This window comes from Engystomops pustulosus, chromosome 4 (assembly GCF_040894005.1).
Source record: "Engystomops pustulosus chromosome 4, aEngPut4.maternal, whole genome shotgun sequence".
NCBI classification, from domain to species: Eukaryota; Metazoa; Chordata; class Amphibia; order Anura; family Leptodactylidae; genus Engystomops; species Engystomops pustulosus.
This window is the reverse complement of record NC_092414.1, coordinates 189254277-189279314: the sequence shown is the minus strand read 5'-3', so window position 1 is coordinate 189279314 and position 25038 is coordinate 189254277. Positions and strand designations below refer to the sequence as shown.

The window sequence follows — 25038 nt, the reverse complement described above, 5'->3', positions numbered from 1 at the left end:
AAAACATGATCATTGGGGAAACGTGCCTAGTTCTTTTGCTTTCATGTCTTCTGGCTTCTGCACCCATGTTTTTCAGATAGTTTGCAGTTTGCAAACAAGAACATTTCTTAGAAATCAAAGTGTAGTAACTGATTTGTTTGGAAAAGAAAAAAAAACTAAGTGCTCAGCTATATCTCGTTCAGCCCCAGTGGCCTAATGGATAAGGCACTGGCCTCCTAAGCCAGGGATTGTGGGTTCGAGTCCCATCTGGGGTGTTTGAGGCTGTTGATTACCAAAGCACACACACATGCTCTATTTTACTTCCAGATTTAAAGTGCTCAACCATCTTCTTCATTTCATAATGGTCCCATATGCTTGTTCAAAAGATCTTGGGAATTCTGATAGCACATTAAACATACAATGACAACTTTAAGTCCCAAGAATCGCCATGCATTTCCACTGCTTTGAAAGGGTCAGTCATTTCCGTTATACAGTCAAATCAAAATACACTCATTTACTATTCATTTATGCCGCAACACAAACACATTCACAGTGAACAACAATCCAGATACAGAAAAGTTTTCAACTGAATGATTAGCAAGCATAGCGACTTTTGATTTAATAAAACACGATGATATTCTTCTGTTAATTGGTACACATTTAGAGTTCAAAATTCTTAGTAAACGTATAACACCATGAGAACATTTGGAATTTCAGTTTCAACAAAAAACCTGCTAGCAAAGTAGAGAGTATGACTTCATTTTATAAAAAAAATTGAAATGCATGACTTGAAGTATAATACTATAAGAGCCTCCTAACTTCAAACATTCCCATAGTGTACTGGTTTCGGAAACAGACGCAAAAAATGCAAGCTTCCAGACACCAAGCAGAGCTCCAGTGGCGCAATCGGTCAGCGCGCGGTACTTATAAAGCAGTAACTGTTGAGCAATGCCGAGGTTGTGAGTTCGAGCCTCACCTGGAGCATTGTTTTCCTCTTTTCATCCATTTTTGTCAATTGCCAAAGAAAGTCTCTCATGGTTCACCATCGCATCAAAACATGATCATTGGGGAAACGTGCCTAGTTCTTTTGCTTTCATGTCTTCTGGCTTCTGCACCCATGTTTTTCAAATAGTTTGCAGTTTGCAAACAAGAACATTTCTTAGAAATCAAAGTGTAGTAACTGATTTGTTTGGAAAAGAAAAAAAAACTAAGTGCTCAGCTATATCTCGTTCAGCCCCAGTGGCCTAATGGATAAGGCACTGGCCTCCTAAGCCAGGGATTGTGGGTTCGAGTCCCATCTGGGGTGTTTGAGGCTGTTGATTACCAAAGCACACACACATGCTCTATTTTACTTCCAGATTTAAAGTGCTCAACCATCTTCTTCATTTCATAATGGTCCCATATGCTTGTTCAAAAGATCTTGGGAATTCTGATAGCACATTAAACATACAATGACAACTTTAAGTCCCAAGAATCGCCATGCATTTCCACTGCTTTGAAAGGGTCAGTCATTTCCGTTATACAGTCAAATCAAAATACACTCATTTACTATTCATTTATGCCGCAACACAAACACATTCACAGTGAACAACAATCCAGATACAGAAAAGTTTTCAACTGAATGATTAGCAAGCATAGCGACTTTTGATTTAATAAAACACGATGATATTCTTCTGTTAATTGGTACACATTTAGAGTTCAAAATTCTTAGTAAACGTATAACACCATGAGAACATTTGGAATTTCAGTTTCAACAAAAAACCTGCTAGCAAAGTAGAGAGTATGACTTCATTTTATAAAAAAAATGGAAATGCATGACTTGAAGTATAATACTATAAGAGCCTCCTAACTTCAAACATTCCCATAGTTTACTGGTTTCGGAAACAGACGCAAAAAAGGCAAGCTTCCAGACACCAAGCAGAGCTCCAGTGGCGCAATCGGTCAGCGCGCGGTACTTATAAAGCAGTAACTTTTGAGCAATGCCGAGGTTGTGAGTTCGAGCCTCACCTGGAGCATTGTTTTCCTCTTTTCATCCATTTTCGTCAATTGCCAAAGAAAGTCTCTCATGGTTCACCATCGCATCAAAACATGATCATTGGGGAAACGTGCCTAGTTCTTTTGCTTTCATGTCTTCTGGCTTCTGCACCCATGTTTTTCAGATAGTTTGCAGTTTGCAAACAAGAACATTTCTTAGAAATCAAAGTGTAGTAACTGATTTGTTTGGAAAAGAAAAAAAAACTAAGTGCTCAGCTATATCTCGTTCAGCCCCAGTGGCCTAATGGATAAGGCACTGGCCTCCTAAGCCAGGGATTGTGGGTTCGAGTCCCATCTGGGGTGTTTGAGGCTGTTGATTACCAAAGCACACACACATGCTCTATTTTACTTCCAGATTTAAAGTGCTCAACCATCTTCTTCATTTCTTAATGGTCCCATATGCTTGTTCAAAAGATCTTGGGAATTCTGATAGCACATTAAACATACAATGACAACTTTAAGTCCCAAGAATCGCCATGCATTTCCACTGCTTTGAAAGGGTCAGTCATTTCCGTTATACAGTCAAATCAAAATACACTCATTTACTATTCATTTATGCCGCAACACAAACACATTCACAGTGAACAACAATCCAGATACAGAAAAGTTTTCAACTGAATGATTAGCAAGCATAGCGACTTTTGATTTAATAAAACACGATGATATTCTTCTGTTAATTGGTACACATTTAGAGTTCAAAATTCTTAGTAAACGTATAACACCATGAGAACATTTGGAATTTCAGTTTCAACAAAAAACCTGCTAGCAAAGTAGAGAGTATGACTTCATTTTATAAAAAAAATGGAAATGCATGACTTGAAGTATAATACTATAAGAGCCTCCTAACTTCAAACATTCCCATAGTGTACTGGTTTCGGAAACAGACGCAAAAAAGGCAAGCTTCCAGACACCGAGCAGAGCTCCAGTGGCGCAATCGGTCAGCGCGCGGTACTTATAAAGCAGAAACTGTTGAGCAATGCCGAGGTTGTGAGTTCGAGCCTCACCTGGAGCATTGTTTTCCTCTTTTCATCCATTTTTGTCAATTGCCAAAGAAAGTCTCTCATGGTTCACCATCGCATCAAAACATGATCATTGGGGAAACGTGCCTAGTTCTTTTGCTTTCATGTCTTCTGGCTTCTGCACCCATGTTTTTCAGATAGTTTGCAGTTTGCAAACAAGAACATTTCTTAGAAATCAAAGTGTAGTAACTGATTTGTTTGGAAAAGAAAAAAAAACTAAGTGCTCAGCTATATCTCGTTCAGCCCCAGTGGCCTAATGGATAAGGCACTGGCCTCCTAAGCCAGGGATTGTGGGGTCGAGTCCCATCTGGGGTGTTTGAGGCTGTTGATTACCAAAGCACACACACATGCTCTATTTTACTTCCAGATTTAAAGTGCTCAACCATCTTCTTCATTTCATAATGGTCCCATATGCTTGTTCAAAAGATCTTGGGAATTCTGATAGCACATTAAACATACAATGACAACTTTAAGTCCCAAGTATCGCCATGCATTTCCACTGCTTTGAAAGGGTCAGTCATTTCCGTTATACAGTCAAATCAAAATACACTCATTTACTATTCATTTATGCCGCAACACAAACACATTCACAGTGAACAACAATCCAGATACAGAAAAGTTTTCAACTGAATGATTAGCAAGCATAGCGACTTTTGATTTAATAAAACACGATGATATTCTTCTGCTAATTTGGTACACATTTAGAGTTCAAAATTCTTAGTAAACGTATAACACCATGAGAACATTTGGAATTTCAGTTTCAACAAAAAACCTGCTAGCAAAGTAGAGAGTATGACTTCATTTTATTAAAAAAATGGAAATACATGACTTGAAGTATAATACTATAAGAGCCTCCTAACTTCAAACATTCCCATAGTGTACTGGTTTCGGAAACAGACGCAAAAAAGGCAAGCTTCCAGACACCGAGCAGAGCTCCAGTGGCGCAATCGGTCAGCGCGCGGTACTTATAAAGCAGTAACTGTTGAGCAATGCCGAGGTTGTGAGTTCGAGCCTCACCTGGAGCATTGTTTTCCTCTTTTCATCCATTTTTGTCAATTGCCAAAGAAAGTCTCTCATGGTTCACCATCGCATCAAAACATGATCATTGGGGAAACGTGCCTAGTTCTTTTGCTTTCATGTCTTCTGGCTTCTGCACCCATGTTTTTCAGATAGTTTGCGGTTTGCAAACAAGAACATTTCTTAGAAATCAAAGTGTAGTAACTGATTTGTTTGGAAAAGAAAAAAAAACTAAGTGCTCAGCAATATCTCGTTCAGCCCCAGTGGCCTAATGGATAAGGCACTGGCCTCCTAAGCCAGGGATTGTGGGTTCGAGTCCCATCTGGGGTGTTTGAGGCTGTTGATTACCAAAGCACACACACATGCTCTATTTTACTTCCAGATTTAAAGTGCTCAACCATCTTCTTCATTTCATAATGGTCCCATATGCTTGTTCAAAAGATCTTGGGAATTCTGATAGCACATTAAACATACAATGACAACTTTAAGTCCCAAGAATCGCCATGCATTTCCACTGCTTTGAAAGGGTCAGTCATTTCCGTTATACAGTCAAATCAAAATACACTCATTTACTATTCATTTATGCCGCAACACAAACACATTCACAGTGAACAACAATCCAGATACAGAAAAGTTTTCAACTGAATGATTAGCAAGCATAGCGACTTTTGATTTAATAAAACACGATGATATTCTTCTGTTAATTGGTACACATTTAGAGTTCAAAATTCTTAGTAAACGTATAACACCATGAGAACATTTGGAATTTCAGTTTCAACAAAAAACCTGCTAGCAAAGTAGAGAGTATGACTTCATTTTATAAAAAAAATTGAAATGCATGACTTGAAGTATAATACTATAAGAGCCTCCTAACTTCAAACATTCCCATAGTGTACTGGTTTCGGAAACAGACGCAAAAAAGGCAAGCTTCCAGACACCAAGCAGAGCTCCAGTGGCGCAATTGGTCAGCGCGCGGTACTTATAAAGCAGTAACTGTTGAGCAATGCCGAGGTTGTGAGTTCGAGCCTCACCTGGAGCATTGTTTTCCTCTTTTCATCCATTTTTGTCAATTGCCAAAGAAAGTCTCTCATGGTTCACCATCGCATCAAAACATGATCATTGGGGAAACGTGCCTAGTTCTTTTGCTTTCATGTCTTCTGGCTTCTGCACCCATGTTTTTCAGATAGTTTGCAGTTTGCAAACAAGAACATTTCTTAGAAATCAAAGTGTAGTAACTGATTTGTTTGGAAAAGAAAAAAAAACTAAGTGCTCAGCTATATCTCATTCAGCCCCAGTGGCCTAATGGATAAGGCACTGGCCTCCTAAGCCAGGGATTGTGGGGTCGAGTCCCATCTGGGGTGTTTGAGGCTGTTGATTACCAAAGCACACACACATGCTCTATTTTACTTCCAGATTTAAAGTGCTCAACCATCTTCTTCATTTCATAATGGTCCCATATGCTTGTTCAAAAGATCTTGGGAATTCTGATAGCACATTAAACATACAATGACAACTTTAAGTCCCAAGAATCGCCATGCATTTCCACTGCTTTGAAAGGGTCAGTCATTTCCGTTATACAGTCAAATCAAAATACACTCATTTACTATTCATTTATGCCGCAACACAAACACATTCACAGTGAACAACAATCCAGATACAGAAAAGTTTTCAACTGAATGATTAGCAAGCATAGCGACTTTTGATTTAATAAAACACGATGATATTCTTCTGTTAATTGGTACACATTTAGAGTTCAAAATTCTTAGTAAACGTATAACACCATGAGAACATTTGGAATTTCAGTTTCAACAAAAAACCTGCTAGCAAAGTAGAGAGTATGACTTCATTTTATAAAAAAAATGGAAATGCATGACTTGAAGTATAATACTATAAGAGCCTCCTAACTTCAAACATTCCCATAGTTTACTGGTTTCGGAAACAGACGCAAAAAAGGCAAGCTTCCAGACACCAAGCAGAGCTCCAGTGGTGCAATCGGTCAGCGCGCGGTACTTATAAAGCAGTAACTGTTGAGCAATGCCGAGGTTGTGAGTTCGAGCCTCACCTGGAGCATTGTTTTCCTCTTTTCATGCATTTTTGTCAATTGCCAAAGAAAGTCTCTCATGGTTCACCATCGCATCAAAACATGATCATTGGGGAAACGTGCCTAGTTCTTTTGCTTTCATGTCTTCTGGCTTCTGCACCCATGTTTTTCAGATAGTTTGCAGTTTGCAAACAAGAACATTTCTTGGAAATCAAAGTGTAGTAACTGATTTGTTTGGAAAAGAAAAAAAAACTAAGTGCTCAGCTATATCTCGTTCAGCCCCAGTGGCCTAATGGATAAGGCACTGGCCTCCTAAGCCAGGGATTGTGGGTTTGAGTCCCATCTGGGGTGTTTGAGGCTGTTGATTACCAAAGCACACACACATGCTCTATTTTACTTCCAGATTTAAAGTGCTCAACCATCTTCTTCATTTCATAATGGTCCCATATGCTTGTTCAAAAGATCTTGGGAATTCTGATAGCACATTAAACATACAATGACAACTTTAAGTCCCAAGAATCGCCATGCATTTCCACTGCTTTGAAAGGGTCAGTCATTTCCGTTATACAGTCAAATCAAAATACACTCATTTACTATTCATTTATGCCGCAACACAAACACATTCACAGTGAACAACAATCCAGATACAGAAAAGTTTTCAACTGAATGATTAGCAAGCATAGCGACTTTTGATTTAATAAAACACGATGATATTCTTCTGTTAATTGGTACACATTTAGAGTTCAAAATTCTTAGTAAACGTATAACACCATGAGAACATTTGGAATTTCAGTTTCAACAAAAAACCTGCTAGCAAAGTAGAGAGTATGACTTCATTTTATTAAAAAAAATGGAAATGCATGACTTGAAGTATAATACTATAAGAGCCTCCTAACTTCAAACATTCCCATAGTTTACTGGTTTCGGAAACAGACGCAAAAAAGGCAAGTTTCCAGACACCAAGCAGAGCTCCAGTGGCGCAATCGGTCAGCGCGCGGTACTTATAAAGCAGTAACTGTTGAGCAATGCCGAGGTTGTGAGTTCGAGCCTCACCTGGAGCATTGTTTTCCTCTTTTCATCCATTTTTGTCAATTGCCAAAGAAAGTCTCTCATGGTTCACCATCGCATCAAAACATGATCATTGGGGAAACGTGCCTAGTTCTTTTGCTTTCATGTCTTCTGGCTTCTGCACCCATGTTTTTCAGATAGTTTGCAGTTTGCAAACAAGAACATTTCTTAGAAATCAAAGTGTAGTAACTGATTTGTTTGGAAAAGAAAAAAAAACTAAGTGCTCAGCTATATCTCGTTCAGCCCCAGTGGCCTAATGGATAAGGCACTGGCCTCCTAAGCCAGGGATTGTGGGTTCGAGTCCCATCTGGGGTGTTTGAGGCTGTTGATTACCAAAGCACACACACATGCTCTATTTTACTTCCAGATTTAAGGTGCTCAACCATCTTCTTCATTTCTTAATGGTCCCATATGCTTGTTCAAAAGATCTTGGGAATTCTGATAGCACATTAAACATACAATGACAACTTTAAGTCCCAAGAATCGCCATGCATTTCCACTGCTTTGAAAGGGTCAGTCATTTCCGTTATACAGTCAAATCAAAATACACTCATTTACTATTCATTTATGCCGCAACACAAACACATTCACAGTGAACAACAATCCAGATACAGAAAAGTTTTCAACTGAATGATTAGCAAGCATAGCGACTTTTGATTTAATAAAACACGATGATATTCTTCTGTTAATTTGGTACACATTTAGAGTTCAAAATTCTTAGTAAACGTATAACACCATGAGAACATTTGGAATTTCAGTTTCAACAAAAAACCTGCTAGCAAAGTAGAGAGTATGACTTCATTTTATAAAAAAAATGGAAATGCATGACTTGAAGTATAATACTATAAGATCCTCCTAACTTCAAACATTCCCATAGTTTACTGGTTTCTGAAACAGACGCAAAAAAGGCAAGCTTCCAGAAACCAAGCAGAGCTCCAGTGGCGCAATCGATCAGCGTGCGGTACTTATAAAGCAGTAACTGTTGAGCAATGCCGAGGTTGTGAGTTCGAGCCTCACCTGGAGCATTGTTTTCCTCTTTTCATCCATTTTTGTCAATTGCCAAAGAAAGTCTCTCATGGTTCACCATCGCATCAAAACATGATCATTGGGGAAACGTGCCTAGTTCTTTTGCTTTCATGTCTTCTGGCTTCTGCACCCATGTTTTTCAGATAGTTTGTATAATACTATAAGAGCCTCCTAACTTCAAACATTCCCATAGTTTACTGGTTTCGGAAACAGACGCAAAAAAGGCAAGCTTTCAGACACCAAGCAGAGCTCCAGTGGCGCAATCGGTCAGCACGCGGTACTTCTAAATCAGTAACTGTTGAGCAATGCCGAGGTTGTGAGTTTGAGCCTCACCTGGAGCATTGTTTTCCTCTTTTCATCCATTTTTGTCAATTGCCAAAGAAAGTCTCTCATGGTTCACCATCGCATCAAAACATGATCATTGGGGAAACGTGCCTAGTTCTTTTGCTTTCATGTCTTCTGGCTTCTGCACCCATGTTTTTCAGATAGTTTGCAGTTTGCAAACAAGAACATTTCTTAGAAATCAAATTGTAGTAACTGAATTGTTTGAAAAAGAAAAAAATACTAAGTGCTCAGTTATATCTCGTTCAGCCCCAGTGGCCTAATGGATAAGGCACTGGCCTCCTAAGCCAGGGATTGTGGGTTCAAGTCCCATCTGGGGTGTTTGAGGCTGTTGATTACAAAAGGACACACTCATGCTCGATTTTACTTCCAGATTTAAAGTGCTCAACCATCTTCTTCATTTCTTAATGGTCCCATATGCTTGTTCAAAAGATCTTGGGAATTCTGATAGCACATTAAACATACAATGACAACTTTAAGTCCCAAGAATCGCCATGCATTTCCACTGCTTGGAAAGGGTCAGTCATTTCCGTTATACAGTCAAATCAAAATACACTCATTTACTATTTATTTATGACGCAACACAAACACATTCACAGTGAACAACAATCCAGATACAGAAAAGTTTTCAACTGAATGATTAGCAAGCATAGCGACTTTTGATTTAATAAAACACGATGATATTCTTCTGTTAATTTGGTACACATTTAGAGTTCAAAATTCTTAGTAAACGTATAACACCATGAGAACATTTGGAATTTCAGTTTCAACAAAAAACCTGCTAGCAAAGTAGAGAGTATGACTTCATTTTATAAAAAAAATGGAAATGCATGACTTGAAGTATAATACTATAAGAGCCTCCTAACTTCAAACATTCCCATAGTTTACTGGTTTCTGAAACAGACGCAAAAAAGGCAAGCTTCCAGAAACCAAGCAGATCTCCAGTGGCGCAATCGGTCAGCGCGCGGTACTTATAAAGCAGTAACTGTTGAGCAATGCCGAGGTTGTGAGTTCGAGCCTCACCGGGAGCATTGTTTTCCTCTTTTCATCCATTTTTGTCAATTGCCAAAGAAAGTCTCTCATGGTTCACCATCGCATCAAAACATGATCATTGGGGAAACGTGCCTAGTTCTTTTGCTTTCATGTCTTCTGGCTTCTGCACCCATGTTTTTCAGATAGTTTGCAGTTTGCAAACAAGAACATTTCTTAGAAATCAAATTGTAGTAACTGATTTGTTTGGAAAAGAAAAAAAAACTAAGTGCTCAGCTATATCACGTTCCGCCCCAGTGGCCTAATGGATAAGGCACTGGCCTCCTAAGCCAGGGATTGTGGGTTCGAGTCCCATCTGGGGTGTTTGAGGCTGTTGATTACCAAAGCACACACACATGCTCTATTTTACTTCCAGATTTAAAGTGCTCAACCATCTTCTTCATTTCTTAATGGTCCCATATGCTTGTTCAAAAGATCTTGGGAATTCTGATAGCACATTAAACATACAATGACAACTTTAAGTCCCATGAATCGCCATGCATTTCCACTGCTTTGAAAGGGTCAGTCATTTCCGTTATACAGTCAAATCAAAATACACTCATTTACTATTCATTTATGCCGCAACACAAACACATTCACAGTGAACAACAATCCAGATACAGAAAAGTTTTCAACTGAATGATTAGCAAGCATAGCGACTTTTGATTTAATAAAACACGATGATATTCTTCTATTAATTGGTACACATTTAGAGTTCAAAATTCTTAGTAAACGTATAACACCATGAGAACATTTGGAATTTCAGTTTCAACAAAAAACCTGCTAGCAAAGTAGAGAGTATGACTTCATTTTATAAAAAAAATGGAAATGCATGACTTGAAGTATAATACTATAAGAGCCTCCTAACTTCAAACATTCCCATAGTTTACTGTTTTCGGAAACAGACGCAAAAAAGGCAAGCTTTCAGACACCAAGCAGAGCTCCAGTGGCGCAATCGGTCAGCGCGCGGTACTTCTAAAGCAGTAACTGTTGAGCAATGCCGAGGTTGTGAGTTTGAGCCTCACCTGGAGCATTGTTTTCCTCTTTTCATCCATTTTTGTCAATTGCCAAAGAAAGTCTCTCATGGTTCACCATCGCATCAAAACATGATCATTGGGGAAACGTGCCTAGTTCTTTTGCTTTCATGTCTTCTGGCTTCTGCACCCATGTTTTTCAGATAGTTTGCAGTTTGCAAACAAGAACATTTCTTAGAAATCAAATTGTAGTAACTGAATTGTTTGGAAAAGAAAAAAATACTAAGTGCTCAGCTATATCTCGTTCAGCCCCAGTGGCCTAATGGATAAGGGACTGGCCTCCTAAGCCAGGGATTGTGGGTTCAAGTCCCATCTGGGGTGTTTGAGGCTGTTGATTACCAAAGCACACACTCATGCTCTATTTTACTTCCAGATTTAAAGTGCTCAACCATCTTCTTCATTTCTTAATGGTCCCATATGCTTGTTCAAAAGATCTTGGGAATTCTGATAGCACATTAAACATACAATGACAACTTTAAGTCCCAAGAATCGCCATGCATTTCCACTGCTTGGAAAGGGTCAGTCATTTCCGTTATACAGTCAAATCAAAATACACTCATTTACTATTCATTTATGCCGCAACACAAACACATTCACAGTGAACAACAATCCAGATACAGAAAAGTTTTCAACTGAATGATTAGCAAGCATAGCGACTTTTGATTTAATAAAACACGATGATATTCTTCTGTTAATTTGGTACACATTTAGAGTTCAAAATTCTTAGTAAACGTATAACACCATGAGAACATTTGGAATTTCAGTTTCAACAAAAAACCTGCTAGCAAAGTAGAGAGTATGACTTCATTTTATAAAAAAAATGGAAATGCATGACTTGAAGTATAATACTATAAGAGCCTCCTAACTTCAAACATTCCCATAGTTTACTGGTTTCTGAAACAGACGCAAAAAAGGCAAGCTTCCAGAAACCAAGCAGAGCTCCAGTGGCGCAATCGGTCAGCGCGCGGTACTTATAAGGCAGTAACTGTTGAGCAATGCCGAGGTTGTGAGTTTGAGCCTCACCTGGAGCATTGTTTTCCTCTTTTCATCCATTTTTGTCAATTGCCAAAGAAAGTCTCTCATGGTTCACCATCGCATCAAAACATGATCATTGGGGAAACGTGCCTAGTTCTTTTGCTTTCATGTCTTCTGGCTTCTGCACCCATGTTTTTCAGATAGTTTGCAGTTTGCAAACAAGAACATTTCTTAGAAATCAAATTGTAGTAACTGATTTGTTTGGAAAAGAAAAAAAAAACTAAGTGCTCAGCTATATCTCGTTCAGCCCCAGTGGCCTAATGGATAAGGCACTGGCCTCCTAAGCCAGGGATTGTGGGTTCGAGTCCCATCTGGGGTGTTTGAGGCTGTTGATTACCAAAGCACACACACATGCTCTATTTTACTTCCAGATTTAAAGTGCTCAACCATCTTCTTCATTTCTTAATGGTCCCATATGCTTGTTCAAAAGATCTTGGGAATTCTGATAGCACATTAAACATACAATGACAACTTTAAGTCCCAAGAATCGCCATGCATTTCCACTGCTTTGAAAGGGTCAGTCATTTCCGTTATACAGTCAAATCAAAATACACTCATTTACTATTCATTTATGCCGCAACACAAACACATTCACAGTGAACAACAATCCAGATACAGAAAAGTTTTCAACTGAATGATTAGCAAGCATAGCGACTTTTGATTTAATAAAACACGATGATATTCTTCTGTTAATTGGTACACATTTAGAGTTCAAAATTCTTAGTAAACGTATAACACCATGAGAACATTTGGAATTTCAGTTTCAACAAAAAACCTGCTAGCAAAGTATAGAGTATGACTTCATTTTATTAAAAAAAATGGAAATGCATGACTTGAAGTATAATACTATAAGAGCCTCCTAACTTCAAACATTCCCATAGTTTACTGGTTTCGGAAACAGACGCAAAAAAGGCAAGCTTCCAGACACCAAGCAGAGCTCCAGTGGCGCAATCGGTCAGCGCGCGGTACTTATAAAGCAGTAACTGTTGAGCAATGCCGAGGTTGTGAGTTCGAGCCTCACCTGGAGCATTGTTTTCCTCTTTTCATCCATTTTTGTCAATTGCCAAAGAAAGTCTCTCATGGTTCACCATCGCATCAAAACATGATCATTGGGGAAACGTGCCTAGTTCTTTTGCTTTCATGTCTTCTGGCTTCTGCACCCATGTTTTTCAGATAGTTTGCAGTTTGCAAACAAGAACATTTCTTAGAAATCAAATTGTAGTAACTGATTTGTTTGGAAAAGAAAAAAAAACTAAGTGCTCAGCTATATCTCGTTCAGCCCCAGTGGCCTAATGGATAAGGCACTGGCCTCCTAAGCCAGGGATTGTGGGTTTGAGTCCCATCTGGGGTGTTTGAGGCTGTTGATTACCAAAGCACACACACATGCTCTATTTTACTTCCAGATTTAAAGTGCTCAACCATCTTCTTCATTTCTTAATGGTCCCATATGCTTGTTCAAAAGATCTTGGGAATTCTGATAGCACATTAAACATACAATGACAACTTTAAGTCCCAAGAATCGCCATGCATTTCCACTGCTTTGAAAGGGTCAGTCATTTCCGTTATACAGTCAAATCAAAATACACTCATTTACTATTCATTTATGCCGCAACACAAACACATTCACAGTGAACAACAATCCAGATACAGAAAAGTTTTCAACTGAATGATTAGCAAGCATAGCGACTTTTGATTTAATAAAACACGATGATATTCTTCTGTTAATTGGTACACATTTAGAGTTCAAAATTCTTAGTAAACGTATAACACCATGAGAACATTTGGAATTTCAGTTTCAACAAAAAACCTGCTAGCAAAGTAGAGAGTATGACTTCATTTTATTAAAAAAAATGGAAATGCATGACTTGAAGTATAATACTATAAGAGCCTCCTAACTTCAAACATTCCCATAGTTTACTGGTTTCGGAAACAGACGCAAAAAAGCAAGCTTCCAGACACCAAGCAGAGCTCCAGTGGCACAATCGGTCAGCGCGCGGTACTTATAAAGCAGTGACTGTTGAGCAATGCCGAGGTTGTGAGTTCGAGCCTCACCTGGAGCATTGTTTTCCTCTTTTCATCCATTTTTGTCAATTGCCAAAGAAAGTCTCTCATGGTTCACCATCGCATCAAAACATGATCATTGGGGAAACGTGCCTAGTTCTTTTGCTTTCATGTCTTCTGGCTTCTGCACCCATGTTTTTCAGATAGTTTGCAGTTTGCAAACAAGAACATTTCTTAGAAATCAAAGTGTAGTAACTGATTTGTTTGGAAAAGAAAAAAAAACTAAGTGCTCAGCTATATCTCGTTCAGCCCCAGTGGCCTAATGGATAAGGCACTGGCCTCCTAAGCCAGGGATTGTGGGTTCGAGTCCCATCTGGGGTGTTTGAGGCTGTTGATTACCAAAGCACACACACATGCTCTATTTTACTTCCAGATTTAAAGTGCTCAACCATCTTCTTCATTTCATAATGGTCCCATATGCTTGTTCAAAAGATCTTGGGAATTCTGATAGCACATTAAACATACAATGACAACTTTAAGTCCCAAGAATCGCCATGCATTTCCACTGCTTTGAAAGGGTCAGTCATTTCCGTTATACAGTCAAATCAAAATACACTCATTTACTATTCATTTATGCCGCAACACAAACACATTCACAGTGAACAACAATCCAGATACAGAAAAGTTTTCAACTGAATGATTAGCAAGCATAGCGACTTTTGATTTAATAAAACACGATGATATTCTTCTGTTAATTGGTACACATTTAGAGTTCAAAATTCTTAGTAAACGTATAACACCATGAGAACATTTGGAATTTCAGTTTCAACAAAAAACCTGCTAGCAAAGTAGAGAGTATGACTTCATTTTATTAAAAAAAATGGAAATGCATGACTTGAAGTATAATACTATAAGAGCCTCCTAACTTCAAACATTCCCATAGTTTACTGGTTTCGGAAACAGACGCAAAAAAGGCAAGCTTCCAGACACCAAGCAGAGCTCCAGTGGCGCAATCGGTCAGCGCGCGGTACTTATAAAGCAGTAACTGTTGAGCAATGCCGAGGTTGTGAGTTCGAGCCTCACCTGGAGCATTGTTTTCCTCTTTTCATCCATTTTTGTCAATTGCCAAAGAAAGTCTCTCATGGTTCACCATCGCATCAAAACATGATCATTGGGGAAACGTGCCTAGTTCTTTTGCTTTCATGTCTTCTGGCTTCTGCACCCATGTTTTTCAGATAGTTTGCAGTTTGCAAACAAGAACATTTCTTAGAAATCAAAGTGTAGTAACTGATTTGTTTGGAAAAGAAAAAAAAACTAAGTGCTCAGCTATATCTCGTTCAGCCCCAGTGGCCTAATGGATAAGGCACTGGCCTCCTAAGCCAGGGATTGTGGGTTCGAGTCCCATCTGGGGTGTTTGAGGCTGTTGATTACCAAAGCACACACACATGCTCTATTTTACTTCCAGATTTAAGGTGCTCAACCATCTTCTTCATTTCTTAATGGTCCCATATGCTTGTTCAAAAGATCTTGGGAATTCTGATAGCACATTAAACATACAATGACAACTTTAAGTCCCAAGAATCGCCATGCATTTCCACTGCTTTGAAAGGGTCAGTCATTTCCGTTATACAGTCAAATCAAAATACACTCATTTACTATTCATTTATGCCGCAACACAAACACATTCACAGTGAACAACAATCCAGATACAGAAAAGTTTTCAACTGAATGATTAGCAAGCATAGCGACTTTTGATTTAATAAAACACGATGATATTCTTCTGTTAATTTGGTACACATTTAGAGTTCAAAATTCTTAGTAAACGTATAACACCATGAGAACATTTGGAATTTCAGTTTCAACAAAAAACCTGCTAGCAAAGTAGAGAGTATGACTTCATTTTATAAAAAAAATGGAAATGCATGACTTGAAGTATAATACTATAAGATCCTCCTAACTTCAAACATTCCCATAGTTTACTGGTTTCTGAAACAGACGCAAAAAAGGCAAGCTTCCAGAAACAAGCAGAGCTCCAGTGGCGCAATCGATCAGCGCGCGGTACTTATAAAGCAGTAACTGTTGAGCAATGCCGAGGTTGTGAGTTCGAGCCTCACCTGGAGCATTGTTTTCCTCTTTTCATCCATTTTTGTCAATTGCCAAAGAAAGTCTCTCATGGTTCACCATCGCATCAAAACATGATCATTGGGGAAACGTGCCTAGTTCTTTTGCTTTCATGTCTTCTGGCTTCTGCACCCATGTTTTTCAGATAGTTTGCAGTTTGCAAACAAGAACATTTCTTAGAAATCAAATTGTAGTAACTGATTTGTTTGGAAAAGAAAAAAAAAACTAAGTGCTCAGCTATATCACGTTCAGCCCCAGTGGCCTAATGGATAAGGCACTGGCCTCCTAAGCCAGGGATTGTGGGTTCGAGTCCCATCTGGGGTGTTTGAGGCTGTTGATTACCAAAGCACACACACATGCTCTATTTTACTTCCAGATTTAAAGTGCTCAACCATCTTCTTCATTTCTTAATGGTCCCATATGCTTGTTCAAAAGATCTTGGGAATTCTGATAGCACATTAAACATACAATGACAACTTTAAGTCCCAAGAATCGCCATGCATTGATTTAATAAAACACGATTATATTTTTCTGTTAATTGGTACACATTTAGAGTTCAAAATTCTTAGTAAACGTATAACACCATGAGAACATTTGGAATTTCAGTTTCAACAAAAAACCTGCTAGCAAAGTAGAGAGTATGACTTCATTTTATAAAAAAAATGGAAATGCATGACTTGAAGTATAATACTATAAGAGCCTCCTAACTTCAAACATTCCCATAGTTTACTGGTTTCTGAAACAGACGCAAAAAAGGCAAGCTTCCAGAAACCAAGCAGAGCTCCAGTGGCGCAATCGGTCAGCGCGCGGTACTTATAAAGCAGTAACTGTTGAGCAATGCCGAGGTTGTGAGTTTGAGCCTCACCTGGAGCATTGTTTTCCTCTTTTCATCCATTTTTGTCAATTGCCAAAGAAAGTCTCTCATGGTTCACCATCGCATCAAAACATGATCATTGGGGAAACGTGCCTAGTTCTTTTGCTTTCATGTCTTCTGGCTTCTGCACCCATGTTTTTCAGATAGTTTGCAGTTTGCAAACAAGAACATTTCTTAGAAATCAAATTGTAGTAACTGATTTGTTTGTAAAAGAAAAAAAAACTAAGTGCTCAGCTATATCTCGTTCAGCCCCAGTGGCCTAATGGATAAGGCACTGGCCTCCTAAGCCAGGGATTGTGGGTTCGAGTCCCATCTGGGGTGTTTGAGGCTGTTGATTACCAGAGCACACACACATGCTCTATTTTACTTCCAGATTTAAAGTGCTCAACCATCTTCTTCATTTCTTAATGGTCCCATATGCTTGTTCAAAAGATCTTGGGAATTCTGATAGCACATTTAACATACAATGACAACTTTAAGTCCCAAGAATCGCCACGCATTTCCACTGCTTTGAGAGGGTCAGTCATTTCCGTTATACAGTCAAATCAAAATACACTCATTTACTATTTATGCCGCAACACAAACACATTCACAGTGAACAACAATCCAGATACAGAAAAGTTTTCAACTGAATGATTAGCAAGCATAGCGACTTTTGATTTAATAAAACACGATGATATTCTTCTGTTAATTTGGTACACATTTAGAGTTCAAAATTCTTAGTAAACGTATAACACCATGAGAACATTTGGAATTTCAGTTTCAACAAAAAACCTGCTAGCAAAGTAGAGAGTATGACTTCATTTTATAAAAAAAATGGAAATGCATGACTTGAAGTATAATACTATAAGAGCCTCCTAACTTCAAACATTCCCATAGTTTACTGGTTTCTGAAACAGACGCAAAAAAGGCAAGCTTCCAGAAACCAAGCAGAGCTCCAGTGGCGCAATCGGTCAGCGCGCGGTACTTATAAAGCAGTAACTGTTGAGCAATGCCGAGGTTGTGAGTTCAAGCCTCACCTGGAGCATTGTTTTCCTCTTTTCATCCATTTTTGTCAATTGCCAAAGAAAGTCTCTCATGGTTCACCATCGCATCAAAACATGATCATTGGGGAAACGTGCCTAGTTCTTTTGCTTTCATGTCTTCTGGCTTCCGCACCCATGTTTTTCAGATAGTTTGCAGTTTGCAAACAAGAACATTTCTTAGAAATCAAATTGTAGTAACTGATTTGTTTGGAAAAGAAAAAAATACTAAGTGCTCAGCTATATCTCGTTCAGCCCCAGTGGCCTAATGGATAAGGCACTGGCCTCCTAAGCCAGGGATTGTGGGTTTGAGTCCCATCTGGGGTGTTTGAGGCTGTTGATTACCAAAGCACACACACATGCTCTATTTTACTTCCAGATTTAAAGTGCTCAACCATCTTCTTCAGTTCTTAATGGTCCCATATGCTTGTTCAAAAGATCTTGGGAATTCTGATAGCTGTTTGTAGACCTGGACCCAGCTACAGGATTTTAGACATCAATGCTTGAAAGTTAAAAACTCCATGTCTTTATTAACGGACCTTGGTCACAGATACAAAAACTTTTTCCAGCGTAACAGTTTAAAAAATGTATATATACATCAGTGACGCGTTTCAAACGCACTATGCGTCCTTCCTCATGGCTGTATGATGTACAAAAGACAAACTCACAGACTTAAAAAGAGGGAGGTGGGTTGTGATTGGATTGTCATCACCTGTTGCATTGTTGCACCCTTTCCTCCCCGTATACTATCAACATGCTTAAGATTGGAACATAAACAAGTGTAAATGTATTAAAAACAAGCGTGAACATAAGCTATGTCATCTACTCGGTTGTCTTCCTAAAATTGTGGTGTTCTAATCTGTATATACATGGGCTAATTTCTCCACCAATAGAAAATACATTTAATACCATATTTGGATATACAGAATAGTAAACCGCCTACTATTTGTATAACAAGTGTGGTCATAATCCTAATACTTTTGCATGGCATAATTGTATAGCAAACCTCTTGTTGCAGTTGCGGCATCATTCGTGTATGTGTACAAGGTTCTAATGAATCTAGCGTGTCCGTACTATGCGTCGTAGGTATCTAGTAATTATCTTCTGCTGTCAGCTGGAAGAAAGAGAGCAGCGCATGCGTGGTAATCCCTTTCCACGGGATCTAGCAATACATACGGACAAGCGAATCGCACCTTGTTTGAAAACCAAAGGTAAAAATTAAACAGAAAACAACTAGACATCGGTAACTCCGATCACCATGTATCTATTGACAGTTATGGTGTCCAAATGGGTGTAATAATGTAATGTAATGATGGGTATCCTCATGTAACAGCTCGACTAAACAACAGCGGTCCCGATCATCATATATCAATTAACAGGTACAGTATCCAAACAAGCATAGTGATGGATATCCTAATATGACAGAAAATAATGTACACCAATACAACATCAGGAAACATTTAAGAGCAGTCTCAAAGAAAAAAGAGAAGCACATAGTATCCCATCTTCACCAGACTGTAATACTCAATAGTGAAACATCATTTCACTCTTGAAATTAAGTCCTGCAGGAAATCTAGTATTAAGATGGAATATCCAAAAAAATTCTCGATCCCTCAATAATCTTTCTTTGTCTCCACCTCTAGTATTCATGTATATCTGTTCGATAGCGTATACTTCTAAGCTATTAGTGTTGCCATCATGTTGTTCAAAGGCATGTCTTGCCACATTAGATACAGCTTTTGTTGACTGATCTGGGTTTGAATCTACACATCTCTTTTTTAAATAATTAATATCATTCAGATGTTCTAAGAATCTCTTTTTAAGCTGTCTAATAGTGCTACCCACATACATTTTAAGCATGTTGATAGTATACGGGGAGGAAAGGGTGCAACAATGCAACAGGTGATGACAATCCAATCACAACCCACCTCCCTCTTTTTAAGTCTGTGAGTTTGTCTTTTGTACATCATACAGCCATGAGGAAGGACGCATAGTGCGTTTGAAACGCGTCGCTGATGTATATATACATTTTTTAAACTGTTACGCTGGAAAAAGTTTTTGTATCTGTGACCAAGGTCCGTCAATAAAGACATGGAGTTTTTAACTTTCAAGCATTGATGTCTAAAATCCTGTAGCTGGGTCCAGGTCTACAAACAGCATACAGCAATTTCTCCCCGTCCAGGAGTGGATCTTCAGCACGGAAGAGACATCCACATGCAACATTCGGTGAGCAGACTGTGCACTTTTTATCATTTATCTATATGATTTGGAATTCTGATAGCACATTAAACATACAATGACAACTTTAAGTCCCAAGAATCGCCATGCATTTCCACTGCTTTGAAAGGGTCAGTCATTTCCGTTATACAGTCAAATCAAAATACACTCATTTACTATTCATTTATGCCGCAACACAAACACATTCACAGTGAACCAAAATGCAGATACAGAAAAGTTTTCAACTGAATGATTAGCAAGCATAGCGACTTTTGATTTAATAAAACACAATTATATTCTTCTGATAATTGGTACACATTTAGAGTTCAAAATTCTTAGTAAACGTATAACACCATGAGAACATTTGGAATTTCAGTTTCAACAAAAAACCTGCTAGCAAAGTAGAGAGCATGACTTCATTTTATAAAAAAATGGAAACGCATGACTTGAAGTATAATACTATAAGAGCCTTCTAACTTCAAACATTCCCATAGTTTACTGGTTTCGGAAACAGACGCAAAAAAGGCAAGCTTCCAGACACCAAGCAGAGCTCCAGTGGCGCAATCGGTCAGCGCGCGGTACTTATAAAGCAGTAACTGTTGAGCAATGCTGAGGTTGTGAGTGCCAGCCTCACCTGGAGCATTGTTTTCTTCTTTTAATCTTTTTTTGTCAATTGCCAAAGAAAGTCTCTCATGGTTCACCATCGCATCGAAACATGATCATTGGGGAAATGTCACGGGTGGTCCTGCGACCCATATCGCGGGTCGCGGGCTCACCCGTGCCTCCCTGCCCCCGCCAGCGCGCCGCCAGCGTTGCTTACCTTCCCCGGCTCCCGGCTCGCTCCCTTCCGCCGTGCGCGCGCGGCCCCGAATGCTAGGGCGCGTGCGCGGTCACTTCTCAAAATTTAAAGGGCCAGTGCGCCATTAATTGGCGCTGGCCATTTTGGCAGAATCTATTTAAGCCTGCCTCTTCCTGCAAGCCCCTGCCGGATCTTCGTGCCTAGCGCCCTAGAGAAAGCTTTTCTGATGCCTTGTGCTCTTCTTGTGAATTCCCGTTGTGACCCTGGTTCCGTTTCTGACATCGCTCCTTTGCCGCCTGCCCTGACCTGTTGCTACGTCCCTGACTCCGAACCTGTGCTGCCTGTCTTGACCTCCTGCCTGTCCCCGACTACGAGATTGCCTGCCGTTTCTGTACCTCGACCTCGGCTGCCACTGCGGACAAGTCACGCCTGTGGAACGACCTGGTGGTACCACGCCGCAGCTTGTCTAACCCGCTTTGCGGCGGGCTCTGGTGAAAACCGGGTACCACTTAGACTCCGGTCCCAGGTAGTGGCTTGTGCCATCGTCCGCAGTGGTTCAGAGGATCCACAACCTCACGGACCCTGACAGTAAGATCCGGCCATGGATCCCGCCGAGGTTCCGCTTCCTACCCGTCCGACTCTGGCTTCCATCGTGGTCCAGCAATCCCGAGAGATCGCCGCTCAACGCGAACAGCTGGAACAGGTGACTACCATGCTGCAGCAGCTGCTAGCCACCCAGCAACAGCAACAGCTCTCTGAGCCTGGCCCCGTGGCTCCCGCAATCCCGGTTTGTCTTCCTGCCGTTGAACCCAGGCTTCGGCTGTCTATGCTCGGCAAGTATGATGGCGATCCCAAGTTGTGCAGGGGCTTTATAACCCAATGCTCCCTGCACATAGAATTCATGCCGTCTCAATTCGTCACGGAGCGATCCAAGGTGGCCTTCATCCTCAGCCTCCTATCTGGGAAAGCCCTGGCCTGGGCTACTCCACTTTGGGATAGAGACGACCCGGTCACGGCTAATCTCTCAGCTTTTCTGGCAGAGTTCCGGTCAGTCTTTGAAGAACCTGAAAGGGCCTCTTCTGCTGAGACCGCGCTCTTGAATCTACGCCAGGGGAATTCTTCCGTGGGAGAATACGCTGTCCAGTTCCGTACCCTGGCTTCGGAACTTGCCTGGAACGACGCGGCCATGTCCGCAGCTTTCAAGAAGGGACTTTCTCCTCAAGTTAAGGACGCCCTGGCCGCTCGGGATCTGCCGTCTTCCCTGAGTGGTCTTATCACCTTAGCCACCCGGATTGACGTGCGATTCAGGGAGCGTGCTGAAGAATCACGCCTTGAACAACACCAAGTCCGCCCACGACGTCTCCCTCGCCTGGCTCCTGCTTTCCAAAGACCACTCCAGTCTCCTGTTGTACCATCGGCAGAGGAGCCTATGGAGGTGGACAGGGCCAGACTCTCTCCTCAGGAACGTATCAGAAGACGTCAGGGAAACCTTTGTCTCTATTGTGCCAGTCCTGAGCATTTCTTAGGGTCTTGTCCTATCCGTCCTCAGCATCCGGGAAACGCCAGCACCTAGGGTTCTTGGGAGAAGCGTCCCTAGGTGTAAGCAAAGCTTCTCCACGCTTGATGATACCGGTGCGTCTCAACTTTGGCGCCTGCACCCAGATCCAGGTCTCTGCCTTCTTGGACTCTGGCTCCGCGGGGAACTTCGTGGATGCCACCCTGGTCTCCCGGCACCACATTCCCGAGGTTCGTCTAGAAAAGCCATTGGTAATTTCTTCGGTTAGTGGCCAAATCCTTTCCGACCCAGTCCGGTACTGCACCAAGCCTCTGTCCGTGCAAGTCGGAGTTCTACACAAGGAGAGACTGCCCTTTTATGTACTTCCACGGTCCACGTCCTCCGTCCTGCTGGGCCTACCATGGTTGCAGCTCCACGCCCCCGTCCTTGACTGGAGAACCGGGGAGATCCTCCAGTGGGGACCTGACTGCCAGTCTCGCTGTGTGAAAGTGCCTCATCCAGTGCCTGTCCTGGCTTCGTCTGTGGCTCCCAAGGTCCTGGAGGGCCTTCCCGCTTGCTATAAGGACTATTCTGACGTCTTCTCGAAGAAGCAAGCCCAGACGCTGCCACCTCACCGTCCTTACGACTGTCCTGTGGACCTGTTGCCGGGTATGTCTCCTCCGCGGGGTCGTGTGTACCCGCTCTCCATACCAGAAACCGCAGCCATATCGGAATATATCCAAGAGAATCTGCAGAGAGGATTCATACGTAAGTCCTCTTCCCCGGCTGGTGCAGGTTTTTTCTTCGTGACCAAGAAGGACGGGTCACTCCGTCCATGCATTGACTACCGCCGTCTTAACAAGGTCACAGTCAAGAACCGCTACCCATTGCCGCTGATTACGGATTTGTTTGACTGTCTTCATGGAGCCAAGGTCTTCTCCAAATTGGACCTTCGAGGGGCCTATAATCTTATCCGTATCCGTCAGGGAGACGAGTGGAAGACCGCTTTTAATACCCGTGATGGACACTTTGAGTACCTGGTAATGCCGTTTGGACTCTGTAACGCCCCAGCCGTTTTCCAGGAATTCGTAAATGACATTTTTAGAGACTTGCTTTATGTCTGCGTAGTGGTCTATCTGGACGATATCCTGGTATTCTCTCCGGACCTAGAGACACACCAAGTCCACGTACGGCAAGTTCTCAATCGTTTAAGGGCCAATCGTCTCTACGCCAAACTCGAAAAATGTCAATTTCATCAGCGGAGTATTCCATTTCTCGGCTACATCATCTCCGACAGAGGTCTCCAGATGGATCCTGCAAAGCTGTCAGCGGTTCTTCAGTGGCCCCGTCCAGTAGGACTGCGTGCTATACAGCGGTTCCTGGGATTTGCAAATTACTACTGGCAGTTCATCCCACACTTCTCCTCGCTGGTGTCTCCTATTGTGGCGCTCACCAAGAAGGGTGCCAACCCCCGTCTCTGGCCTTCGTCTGCTGAAGAGGCCTTTACAAAATTAAAGTCTATGTTTGCTTCTGCTCCAGTCCTGGTGCGTCCCGACACTGAGAAGCCTTTCCATCTGGAAGTAGATGCCTCCTCAGTGGGGGCCGGTGCAGTGCCGACACAGAAAAGTTCCAAGGGCCGAACCGTCACTTGTGGATTTTTTTCTAAGACGTTCTCCCCTGCTGAGAGGAACTATTCTATAGGGGACCGAGAACTGTTGGCGATTAAGTTTGCCTTAGAAGAGTGGCGCTATCTTTTGGAGGGAGCTCGGTTTCCGGTCAGCATCTATACGGACCATAAAAACCTTCTCTATCTCCAGACTGCTCAGCGACTCAATCCTCGTCAAGCTTGCTGGTCACTCTTCTTTGCCCGGTTCGACTTCCTTATTCATTTCCGCCCGGCCAAGAAGAACATCAAGGCAGACGCCCTCTCTCGTGCCTCGGATGTCATTGGGGAGGAACCGGCTCCTCAGCATGTCATTCCTCCTGATCGACTGGTACTGGTCGCACCTGTGGATCTTCGTCAGCTTCCCCCTGGCAAGATATATGTAAAACCTGCTCTACGGAGGAAGATTCTGTCTTGGGGACATTGCTCCCGTGTGGCTGGGCATCCTGGGGTGCAGCGCTCTCTCTCCCTCATTTCCCAATTCTACTGGTGGCCAGAACTGGCCAAGGATGTTCGGGACTTTGTGGGTTCCTGTGCTTCCTGTGCCCGGAATAAGCCATCACGTTTCAAGCCTGCTGGTCTTCTTCTACCGTTGCCGATACCCAGCTTCCCGTGGACTCACGTGGCGATGGACTTTGTCACAGACTTACCGCCTTCATCAGGCAACACCGTCATCTGGGTGGTAACTGACCGTTTTTCTAAAATGTCGCATTTTGTCCCTCTGCCAGGCCTGCCGTCTGCTCCACACCTTGCCAGCCAGTTCTTCACCCATATTTTCCGCTTGCATGGACTTCCGTTGCACATTGTCTCAGACCGTGGGGTCCAATTTGTCTCCCGCTTCTGGCGATCCCTATGCAATCAGTTACAAGTGAAACTGGACTTCTCTTCTGCGTACCATCCGCAGTCAAATGGACTAGTGGAGAGAGTTAACCAAACTTTGGGCTGTTACCTGCGTCACTTTGTCTCTGCCCGTCAGGACGATTGGTCCGCTCTTCTACCATGGGCAGAGTTCTCATATAACTCTCTGGACTCGGAGTCCGCCGGTGCTTCACCGTTCTTTATTGTGTACGGAAGACATCCACGTCCACCTCTACCCCTCTCCGTGTCTGCTGATGTTCCTGCTGTGGAGGAGTTGGTAGCAGATCTTAAGACTATTTGGGAAAAGACTCATCCGTCCCTGCTTCAGGCATCTGCCCGCACCAAGGCTCAGGCTGATAAGAAA

General features: G+C 41.6%; 29 non-coding genes across 29 annotated transcripts; all 29 read left to right on the top strand.

The window, feature by feature from the left end:
* Positions 1 to 181: 181 nt before the first annotated feature.
* On the top strand, positions 182 to 254 carry TRNAR-CCU (transfer RNA arginine (anticodon CCU)). Its single transcript has one exon. It is a non-coding gene; the product is annotated as a tRNA-Arg (tRNA).
* Positions 255 to 870: 616 nt separating this feature from the next.
* TRNAI-UAU (transfer RNA isoleucine (anticodon UAU)) lies at positions 871 to 963 on the top strand. Its single transcript is given in 2 exon segments — positions 871 to 908; positions 928 to 963. It is a non-coding gene; the product is annotated as a tRNA-Ile (tRNA).
* A 249-nt stretch (positions 964 to 1212) lies between these two features.
* TRNAR-CCU (transfer RNA arginine (anticodon CCU)) lies at positions 1213 to 1285 on the top strand. Its single transcript has one exon. It is a non-coding gene; the product is annotated as a tRNA-Arg (tRNA).
* A 616-nt stretch (positions 1286 to 1901) lies between these two features.
* TRNAI-UAU (transfer RNA isoleucine (anticodon UAU)) lies at positions 1902 to 1994 on the top strand. Its single transcript is given in 2 exon segments — positions 1902 to 1939; positions 1959 to 1994. It is a non-coding gene; the product is annotated as a tRNA-Ile (tRNA).
* Positions 1995 to 2243: 249 nt separating this feature from the next.
* TRNAR-CCU (transfer RNA arginine (anticodon CCU)) lies at positions 2244 to 2316 on the top strand. Its single transcript has one exon. It is a non-coding gene; the product is annotated as a tRNA-Arg (tRNA).
* A 616-nt stretch (positions 2317 to 2932) lies between these two features.
* TRNAI-UAU (transfer RNA isoleucine (anticodon UAU)) lies at positions 2933 to 3025 on the top strand. Its single transcript is given in 2 exon segments — positions 2933 to 2970; positions 2990 to 3025. It is a non-coding gene; the product is annotated as a tRNA-Ile (tRNA).
* A 939-nt stretch (positions 3026 to 3964) lies between these two features.
* Positions 3965 to 4057, top strand: TRNAI-UAU (transfer RNA isoleucine (anticodon UAU)). The gene is given in 2 exon segments: positions 3965 to 4002; positions 4022 to 4057. It is a non-coding gene; the product is annotated as a tRNA-Ile (tRNA).
* Positions 4058 to 4306: 249 nt separating this feature from the next.
* TRNAR-CCU (transfer RNA arginine (anticodon CCU)) lies at positions 4307 to 4379 on the top strand. The gene has a single exon. It is a non-coding gene; the product is annotated as a tRNA-Arg (tRNA).
* A 616-nt stretch (positions 4380 to 4995) lies between these two features.
* TRNAI-UAU (transfer RNA isoleucine (anticodon UAU)) lies at positions 4996 to 5088 on the top strand. Its single transcript is given in 2 exon segments — positions 4996 to 5033; positions 5053 to 5088. It is a non-coding gene; the product is annotated as a tRNA-Ile (tRNA).
* Positions 5089 to 6026: 938 nt separating this feature from the next.
* Positions 6027 to 6119, top strand: TRNAI-UAU (transfer RNA isoleucine (anticodon UAU)). Its single transcript is given in 2 exon segments — positions 6027 to 6064; positions 6084 to 6119. It is a non-coding gene; the product is annotated as a tRNA-Ile (tRNA).
* A 249-nt stretch (positions 6120 to 6368) lies between these two features.
* On the top strand, positions 6369 to 6441 carry TRNAR-CCU (transfer RNA arginine (anticodon CCU)). The gene has a single exon. It is a non-coding gene; the product is annotated as a tRNA-Arg (tRNA).
* A 617-nt stretch (positions 6442 to 7058) lies between these two features.
* On the top strand, positions 7059 to 7151 carry TRNAI-UAU (transfer RNA isoleucine (anticodon UAU)). Its single transcript is given in 2 exon segments — positions 7059 to 7096; positions 7116 to 7151. It is a non-coding gene; the product is annotated as a tRNA-Ile (tRNA).
* A 249-nt stretch (positions 7152 to 7400) lies between these two features.
* On the top strand, positions 7401 to 7473 carry TRNAR-CCU (transfer RNA arginine (anticodon CCU)). The gene has a single exon. It is a non-coding gene; the product is annotated as a tRNA-Arg (tRNA).
* A 959-nt stretch (positions 7474 to 8432) lies between these two features.
* Positions 8433 to 8525, top strand: TRNAR-UCU (transfer RNA arginine (anticodon UCU)). Its single transcript is given in 2 exon segments — positions 8433 to 8470; positions 8490 to 8525. It is a non-coding gene; the product is annotated as a tRNA-Arg (tRNA).
* A 249-nt stretch (positions 8526 to 8774) lies between these two features.
* TRNAR-CCU (transfer RNA arginine (anticodon CCU)) lies at positions 8775 to 8847 on the top strand. The gene has a single exon. It is a non-coding gene; the product is annotated as a tRNA-Arg (tRNA).
* Positions 8848 to 9806: 959 nt separating this feature from the next.
* On the top strand, positions 9807 to 9879 carry TRNAR-CCU (transfer RNA arginine (anticodon CCU)). The gene has a single exon. It is a non-coding gene; the product is annotated as a tRNA-Arg (tRNA).
* A 616-nt stretch (positions 9880 to 10495) lies between these two features.
* TRNAR-UCU (transfer RNA arginine (anticodon UCU)) lies at positions 10496 to 10588 on the top strand. Its single transcript is given in 2 exon segments — positions 10496 to 10533; positions 10553 to 10588. It is a non-coding gene; the product is annotated as a tRNA-Arg (tRNA).
* Positions 10589 to 11870: 1282 nt separating this feature from the next.
* On the top strand, positions 11871 to 11943 carry TRNAR-CCU (transfer RNA arginine (anticodon CCU)). The gene has a single exon. It is a non-coding gene; the product is annotated as a tRNA-Arg (tRNA).
* Positions 11944 to 12560: 617 nt separating this feature from the next.
* TRNAI-UAU (transfer RNA isoleucine (anticodon UAU)) lies at positions 12561 to 12653 on the top strand. The gene is given in 2 exon segments: positions 12561 to 12598; positions 12618 to 12653. It is a non-coding gene; the product is annotated as a tRNA-Ile (tRNA).
* Positions 12654 to 12902: 249 nt separating this feature from the next.
* TRNAR-CCU (transfer RNA arginine (anticodon CCU)) lies at positions 12903 to 12975 on the top strand. The gene has a single exon. It is a non-coding gene; the product is annotated as a tRNA-Arg (tRNA).
* A 616-nt stretch (positions 12976 to 13591) lies between these two features.
* On the top strand, positions 13592 to 13684 carry TRNAI-UAU (transfer RNA isoleucine (anticodon UAU)). Its single transcript is given in 2 exon segments — positions 13592 to 13629; positions 13649 to 13684. It is a non-coding gene; the product is annotated as a tRNA-Ile (tRNA).
* Positions 13685 to 13933: 249 nt separating this feature from the next.
* TRNAR-CCU (transfer RNA arginine (anticodon CCU)) lies at positions 13934 to 14006 on the top strand. Its single transcript has one exon. It is a non-coding gene; the product is annotated as a tRNA-Arg (tRNA).
* A 617-nt stretch (positions 14007 to 14623) lies between these two features.
* Positions 14624 to 14716, top strand: TRNAI-UAU (transfer RNA isoleucine (anticodon UAU)). Its single transcript is given in 2 exon segments — positions 14624 to 14661; positions 14681 to 14716. It is a non-coding gene; the product is annotated as a tRNA-Ile (tRNA).
* Positions 14717 to 14965: 249 nt separating this feature from the next.
* TRNAR-CCU (transfer RNA arginine (anticodon CCU)) lies at positions 14966 to 15038 on the top strand. The gene has a single exon. It is a non-coding gene; the product is annotated as a tRNA-Arg (tRNA).
* A 959-nt stretch (positions 15039 to 15997) lies between these two features.
* TRNAR-CCU (transfer RNA arginine (anticodon CCU)) lies at positions 15998 to 16070 on the top strand. Its single transcript has one exon. It is a non-coding gene; the product is annotated as a tRNA-Arg (tRNA).
* A 456-nt stretch (positions 16071 to 16526) lies between these two features.
* On the top strand, positions 16527 to 16619 carry TRNAI-UAU (transfer RNA isoleucine (anticodon UAU)). The gene is given in 2 exon segments: positions 16527 to 16564; positions 16584 to 16619. It is a non-coding gene; the product is annotated as a tRNA-Ile (tRNA).
* A 249-nt stretch (positions 16620 to 16868) lies between these two features.
* On the top strand, positions 16869 to 16941 carry TRNAR-CCU (transfer RNA arginine (anticodon CCU)). The gene has a single exon. It is a non-coding gene; the product is annotated as a tRNA-Arg (tRNA).
* Positions 16942 to 17554: 613 nt separating this feature from the next.
* Positions 17555 to 17647, top strand: TRNAI-UAU (transfer RNA isoleucine (anticodon UAU)). Its single transcript is given in 2 exon segments — positions 17555 to 17592; positions 17612 to 17647. It is a non-coding gene; the product is annotated as a tRNA-Ile (tRNA).
* Positions 17648 to 17896: 249 nt separating this feature from the next.
* On the top strand, positions 17897 to 17969 carry TRNAR-CCU (transfer RNA arginine (anticodon CCU)). The gene has a single exon. It is a non-coding gene; the product is annotated as a tRNA-Arg (tRNA).
* The last annotated feature ends 7069 nt before the right edge of the window (positions 17970 to 25038 follow it).